At 43.6% G+C, this 7,475-nt stretch overlaps 1 non-coding gene across 1 annotated transcript; it reads right to left on the bottom strand.

Moving 5' to 3' along the window:
- Positions 1 to 6,695: 6,695 nt before the first annotated feature.
- LOC126004743 (U6 spliceosomal RNA) lies at positions 6,696 to 6,798 on the bottom strand. The gene has a single exon (XR_007494004.1). It is a non-coding gene; the product is annotated as a U6 spliceosomal RNA (small nuclear RNA).
- Between the last annotated feature and the right edge of the window lie 677 nt (positions 6,799 to 7,475).

Genomic DNA, 7,475 nt, shown 5'->3' with positions numbered 1-7,475 from the left:
AATGCAGGCAAAGGATGCCTTCCGAGTTATCTCCCAGGCCCCAGTGTGTACATTTTAGTTTTGACAGCCAAGAATATCTGCCCGTTTCTCTAGAAACACCACCTGGTTCATTCCTGATAAGATTACTCAGGTATGAACTCTCCCAGAACAGGAGACTCCCTGGCTTCCCCAACAGTGCCATCCTCTATGACAGCTCCCAGTCAGTTTGCCATTCTTCTCCCAGTATCCCGAAGCCACTCCTTTAAGTCCATGATTAGATGTGACATATACCCAGAGCTTGAGCCTGTCACAGGTGGATGCTCTTTAACTTCCAGTAACCACCCTTAAAACCAGAAATTATAGACACCACTGCAGTTGGGACTGGAGAGAACAGCAGGCAGGGCACTTGCCTTGCATGGAACAGTCTGGTTTGACTGCTGGTATCTTCATGTGGTCCCCCAAGACCCACCAGGAGTGATGCTTAAAAACATAGCCAGGGAGTAAACCCTAAGCATGCCTGGGTATGTCTCCCCTAACCCCCCCAAAACAAGCCATGAGAGTCAACATTACTGTAAGCAAGGGTCCCAAACCACAATAATTTAATTTTAAAATGTGACTCTGGGGGAGGGGGAGGAGAGATAGCACAGCAGTAGGGAGTTTGACTTGCACGCTGCCAATCCAGAATAGACGGTGGTTCGAATCCCAGCATCCCATATGGTCCCCCGAGCCTGCCAGCTGTAATTCCTGAGCACAATGGTGTGTGGCCCAAAACAAAACAAAATCAAAACCAAAAAAGGCATTTTGGCATAGCTAACACTGTAAGGTCCTCTTAGGATCCTCCTTTTACCAAGATAACAGGAAATACTTCGATGCACTAAACTAGAGGTTTCTGGGCTGCCATAAACAGGGAAGTAAATGAGGAGTCAGGTAAAAGTGACTGGGCTGAAACACAGGACTGGAAAGGTGACACTTCATAAACAAATCTGTCATGTTCTTTAGATTCTGTGGGGAACTAAAAAAAAAAGTAAACTACAAAACCCACGGTGAAGATGTATTCCAAAGAAAGAATAAACTAGGTGGTGTGCCAGCAATCAACTACAAACTGGAAAAGAGTATAAGCTGGAAAATTAAAAAGTATTATTTAATTTAGGCCATCTCCCACTTCACTAAGCAAACTCAGATGGGTTAAAACTTAACACTGGGTTGCAACATTTGAAAAATCCTGCCACAGATGTCAGGATCCCATGAAGATGGAAATAAGGCAATTGTGCATGATCATGTTTGATAGAGAAGTGAAAATCACAAGGGTGAGAATGAAAAATAAACTGTACAACAAACAGGAACTAATTTACCGTGGCCCCAGCACGGAGTGTGTGGAAGAGATTCTCTCCCTCTCTGGAAACAATAAGGAAGCCGAGTGCAGAGAGTGGTAAGGAGTCAGCCATCAGCCAAGCTAGAAGACTCGAGGAGGAAAGGAAGGACACAGACCCCTTCTGCTCCAATATACTGAATGGGATCCTTCTGCCTTGGGAGTGAAGAAAGAACACGGTCCTAATTTGGCCCTCTCTGACTCAGCCCCTCACACAACTGACTCGTGATAAACCGTCTGCCTAGACCAGTGGAGTGTCCTGCAGGCACAGATCTGGTCTGTCCTCTATGTCCACCTACCCGCAAACCTCTGTGGTTTTTCAGCCTGAGCTGACAGAGCCAAGTCCAGAAATACAAGGGAGACAGGGCAGACATCAGCCCCCCTTCAGCTGACAACTCAAAACCTGGCCTTTAGGGAAATCGCCACTTTGCCCTTTCCGTAATTGTAAAGTGAGCCTGACTTCCATATTCTCCTTTAGCATAGCTGTTAGTTCTGGGGATAAAAGCTCTTAGTGACTGAGAATGTCTGATATGCTAGATGTCCTACTAACTGCTTTATGCATCACATACATGACCTCTATACTTTACTAGTGCTAACCCTCAACTTTCAGTCGAAGAAGCTGGAACTTAACAAGGATACCTAAAACCACAGAGCAGGGCAAATAAAGCAGCGCTACAAGAGAGATGATGCTACTGCTTCCACAAATAAACTGCGATTTGAACATCTTTTAACTGTAAGGCTCTGTTACTTAGTGTTTTCAATATCCCGTTTGGTTGCTTTTGCATAAAGAACCCGAGAGGCTGTTTCCCAAATATTTTAATAAATCACATGCAAATAGTGAAAATTCAAAAAAAAAATGACATCAAAAGTCTCCTGCTACCTCTCATCATCCCTGAATTTCCTGCCCCAAGTGCCTGTGCCTGTTCTTCTTTAGTAGCGACCTTTCCTTCTAGCAGTAACATTGGAATCCTCTCATAACACATGGATAAAAGGTGAGGATCAGAGCAGTTAACATGGTTCAAAGCCATCCTGAGAATAAAGGCTGGGGCAATGTGAAGCCATGCACCCTTAGCTAGGCTTCACTGTCTCCCATTCGGACCCACTTCTTAAGACAATGGGCCATTCTCACTTACCACAGGAAAGGGGGAAACTATGCTTGGCCCTTAGCCAGACTTAGACCGCCACTCTCCCAAGTCAATGGAAAAACACAGCACTGCTCCAGTATGCCCTGCCAGTGACATTGGTTCTGCTTTGTCTCTTCACATACATATAAGTTGTTATGAGTGGGGTACTAGAACATCTAACTTTCGCACAGGCCACACAGGCTCCTCTTCAGCTTCTGAAAAGGGCAGGGCAGTGTGGGAGAGAAGCCTCACCTACAGGCAATGCTGGGCTTGACCTTCAGCAGCTCCTTCATAAGCCCTCTAGAGAAGTTTCAAGGCAGACAGAAACTGAGGTGCCTCACTGGACCCACCTAACTGCCTAGAGTCAGAATAAGCCTGAAGAAAGATAGAGTCAAGATTGTAACTATGTCTGAGACTCAAGAAATAGGCAAGGTCACTCCAAATTCTTGTCAGCCTTTCAGAACATAAGGAACTCAGAATTTCTGCTCCGACTTACCTCATACTGGACCCTCTAGTTATCCTAAAACTGCAAGGATTTCTAGATGACAGGATTTTGTCTTTTTTTTTTTTTTTTTTGGTCCTTTTTTTCTCTTAAAAAAAAAAGTTAAGTCCCTCTGACTCTATGGGAAAGCCTTTTCCTTAGTGAGGAGATAAAAAGTGCCCTTTCAGATTATGTGCTTTCACTTTTTTTTTTTGCAACACAGTGCACACAAGGCTGGAGAGATGGCAAATGGGTAAGGAGCTTACTTGCATCCTGCTGGACTGAGTTTGATCCCAGGCACTATATGAGCTAGGAAAAAACCCTGTGCATAGCCTTGTGTGGTCCCAAAACAAAAATGAACATAACAAAAATATAAAACATACTGACTTTAAGATTTAAGGAAGACATAACAAACATGTCTTTCATGAGCAAGATGAAGTGTATCAAGTCTTGGCAGGAGACAACACAATGGGTACAGCTTGCTGACCCAGGTTCAAGCTCTGGCATCACCACCTATGTTCCCCTGAGCACTACCAGGAGTGAGAGTAAGTACTTAGTTAACTCCCTCCCCTGAGTATCAAGTTTATACTTCCAACAGGTTTACTATTGGGTCAAAGGGCTAGAATGCAGGCTTTACATGTAGAACCCTCAGGCTCCGTAACTCTAGCACCATAAGGTCCCCATAACATTGTACCAGGAGTAGCTCCTGATATTACTTAGGAGTAGCACCCCCCCCATCTCAAATAAAGCAAGCCAGATATAACAAGAAAAGAGATTATCAGGGGCCAGAGTGGTAGCACAGCAGTTAGGGCATTTGCCTTGCATGCAGCTGACCCAGGAGAGACACAGGTTCAATCCCCAGCATCCCATAAGGTCCCCGAGTCAGGCGCAATTTCCTAAGAGCCAAGAGTAACCCCTGAGTGCAGCTGGATGTGGGCCCCCCAAAAAAAGAAAAGAGATTATCACAAATCAATGTTTAGATCTAAAACTGAGATCTAGAAAAGAGGGGAGAAAATTTCCCTATAAAATTCATGTTACAATTCTTCTCCCAATTTCTTCTCATTGTTGAACCCATACCTGATTTTATCCTGTGATTCTAAAATCAGGTATGGGTTCAACAATGAGATATATATATGACAGGAGTCTGATATTACAGTGGGTAAGGCACTTGCCTCGCCAAGTGGCCAACCTGGGTCTGATCCCTAGTACAATCAGGAGTGATCCCTGAACGCAAAAACAAGAGTAAGTAAGGCAATTGTAAGTAAGGCAAGAGTAAGCAAGCATAGCCTCCTGCACCATTACACAAAATCCAAAAAATAAAGCATGCATTCCCAATGACAACTACGGAGTATGTGCATAGCCAAGGAGCTCAGCCTTGATGAGCACACATGCAAGTGCCCAAACGAAAAGAGGGTAGCTCCTGGTGAACACACAGCCAAATGTCTGAGTGAGCCACCAACAAGTGCACTGACACTGCACTGACAATAGTGTTGAAAGGGAAAGGAAGAAAAAACATTATTCCAGGTCAGAAAACATTCCATTCTTAAAAACAATGGTTAAAAATCTAAAAATGAAACAATGAAAAAGAGAAAAGTAGGGGAGGAATCTTCACTCCAGACTGAACTCCTTGATCTAGTTCACTCTGGAGAAAAAGGCTATTTGCTGTCTTGCTAGGTGGCCAGAAGGAATTCTCCAAAGATACCTTTGATGTTCTCCTCCCTTTTAGGTATTGGCTGAGATGAAGCACAGATGTCACATTCTGAAAGGTCAGGAGCCCTCGTCCGAATCTTCAAGATTGAAGTACTATTTACAGGACAGGTTCCTCTAATAATACTGACTGTCGAATGACCTTATGCATGGAGGTATTGCTAGTCCTGCCAGACGGCCAACTCCTCGAGGACAGTGTCCATAGTGTCCATGTTCTTTGTTGACACCTGTATACCTTCCACTGGCCACAGGCAGTGACCATATAGTTGTCAAACAACTAGATACACCTCTTCTGATTCTCTGCAGCAACCATCTGTCACCCTCCCTCCTCCACTAGCCTGATGTCACAATCCATGAAGGTTATCAACTTCCAAATCATTATGACTTGAAGGTGCATGTAAAGAGAAAAGGAGATGGACTAATAAACTCGAGCTGAAACCAGAGCCTGTTTTTCTTGCTAACCTGCTATGTAACAAGCAAAATCCCCTTGGAACTGGAACGAGGAGGCAGATGGCCTTCCCTTCCCATGGCAGTTTCTACCTGGAGGCGGATGGGAATCATTGATTGATAAAGGCGTGGCACAGCCTACATACCACTCATTAATTCTCCAGCAATGTTTGTGCATGCCAACTGAAAGAGCAGCACCCTATAAAAACAAAACTGCTTGCTACATTTCCGAGAAGTTTACTTAAAGCTAGTTACTATGTGACCTCATCTCAGGCTCTTGGTTTCTTTCCTGGCTGGTTAGAGACACAAATTGTGTATTCTCACTGCCTTTGGGTAGATAGATGTCTTAAGAATTAAGAACCACAGTTATGAAGAGTTTTGATCTGCTCACCAGAGCACATCTGCTAATTGGGAAAAAGGACAGTCGAGCTCTCCCAAATTCTTAATAATCAGGCAGTACTGCTACATCTAGGTTACTGCCCACAAATGCTACTACCTGGGAACCATAAGCAGAAAAAAAACAGTATGTGAGAAAACACAGACCATTTGTCTGGGGTCAGGTGATGGTTCTGAATAACAAAGAAGTACTGCACAGAAACAGATAGTTAAGAAGACCCAGCCAAAGCACAACTACACCTATTTCAAGAACAGTTCTTCTTTAAGGCTCATTGCTCTTTGTAATTTCATTATTAGACCCAAAGCTTTAATTACAAGAGGGGACATTTTTTTTGGTCCCTAGCAATATGAACTACATATCTGTCATGCTCCCAATTCTCTTTCCTAACACAGGCCCAGAGGAGAAGCACTAGAAGAATCCAGAGTCCTGATTCCTTCCCCTGGCTCTGATATCACTCGGAAAAATTAATTCCTAGTTTTTCTTGTCTAGGACTGGAAAGATAAGAGCATTGGGTTGAGTGCATGCTTTGCTTGCTGAAGGCCCAGGTTTGGTGCCTAGGACAACACAGTGGTCGACTGCCATTCCCCCTTAGCACTACCAGGAATAACCCCATGAGAAAAAAAATCATGAGTAATCCAAGCTGTGTTGTGTACAGGTCAAAACAAATACAAAAAGAAATTTAAAATCAAGTGAAGGGATAGAATGAGACAAGCCCCAAAGATCTGCCCTTTCAACTCTAGCATTTCATTGAATACTTATCTTTCTGGTCACACAAGTGGTTTGCTGTTCAAGAGTTTAGTAACATTTGAATACCAAAGTCAAGAATTCCAACTGCCAGGGGTTAGGGGATATAGCTCAAAGGGCAGAAAGGCACGCATTCAGATATACTCTCAGAATTTTCTGGACTGACCGAACCTTGGAACAGACTCCAAATATAATAACCTAATCAAGATCAATAGTAGATAACTCAAATTACTGGGTTTTGGGGTTGTGTGTGTATTTGTTTGTTTGGTTGGTTTTTTGGGTCACACCTGGCAGTGCTCACAGGTTACTCCTGGCTCTATGCTCAGAAATCGCCCCTGGCAGGCACAGGGGACCATATGGGATGCTAGGATTCGAACACTGACTTTCTGCATGAAAGGCAAACACCCTACCTCCATGCTATCTCTCCAGCCCCTTGTTTGTTTGTTTTTAAATATGGAACGCTTCACGAATTTGTGTGTCATCCTTGCACAGGATCCATGCTAGTCTTCTCTGTATCATTCCAATTTTAGGATATGTGCTGCCAAAGCAAGCATGAGTTTGTTTGTTTTTTTGTTTTGGTTGTTGGATGACACCTGCTTGGTGCTTGATGTTGCTTCTGATGGTGTTTAGGGGCCCATGTTGTGCTGGGGATTGAACCACAGTTCCCACATGCAAAGCACGCCCTCAATCCTTTGAGACATCTTTGACTTTTAGTTTCTGGTTTGAATCTGGCTTATTTGGATAAAGAGAAAGTGCTCATGTTCTACATTTCTCTGGGATAGAACCACCCTAACCCATTGATACAATTAGAAGACCTGTATATACTTTTAAGGAGCAATATGAGCAAGGGGAAAAAACCAAACCAGCTAATGACCAAGAAGGAGAGTAACTGCAATTAGGACAAGGGCAAAAGGAGGCAATGAATTACTTCCATAAGATCCCTGGTATGATGTAAAACCACCCAGTGGTAGATCCTGTAGAGGAAATGACACTCCCTGCAGTACCATCTGTTTGTTCCTCTTTGTGACTGGTATGATCTATATTTTTAACCTTGAGTGCAAATGAGGATGATCAGTAAGAGCCCGATGAGCTCTGATCTACAGAGCAGTCTCTCACAGACCTACATTCCAACCCTGCCATTCCTCTAGTGCTATTCAGTAAGCATAGGTCTCCAAGCAGGTGCATAAATCTTGGCATGAAAATTTGCTCAAGGGGAAAAAAATAAAA

This window comes from Suncus etruscus, chromosome 3 (genome assembly GCF_024139225.1).
Source record: "Suncus etruscus isolate mSunEtr1 chromosome 3, mSunEtr1.pri.cur, whole genome shotgun sequence".
Taxonomy (NCBI): domain Eukaryota; kingdom Metazoa; phylum Chordata; class Mammalia; order Eulipotyphla; family Soricidae; genus Suncus; species Suncus etruscus.
The sequence above is the reverse complement of the archived record's forward strand: the minus strand, read 5'-3'. Positions and strand labels throughout refer to the sequence as shown.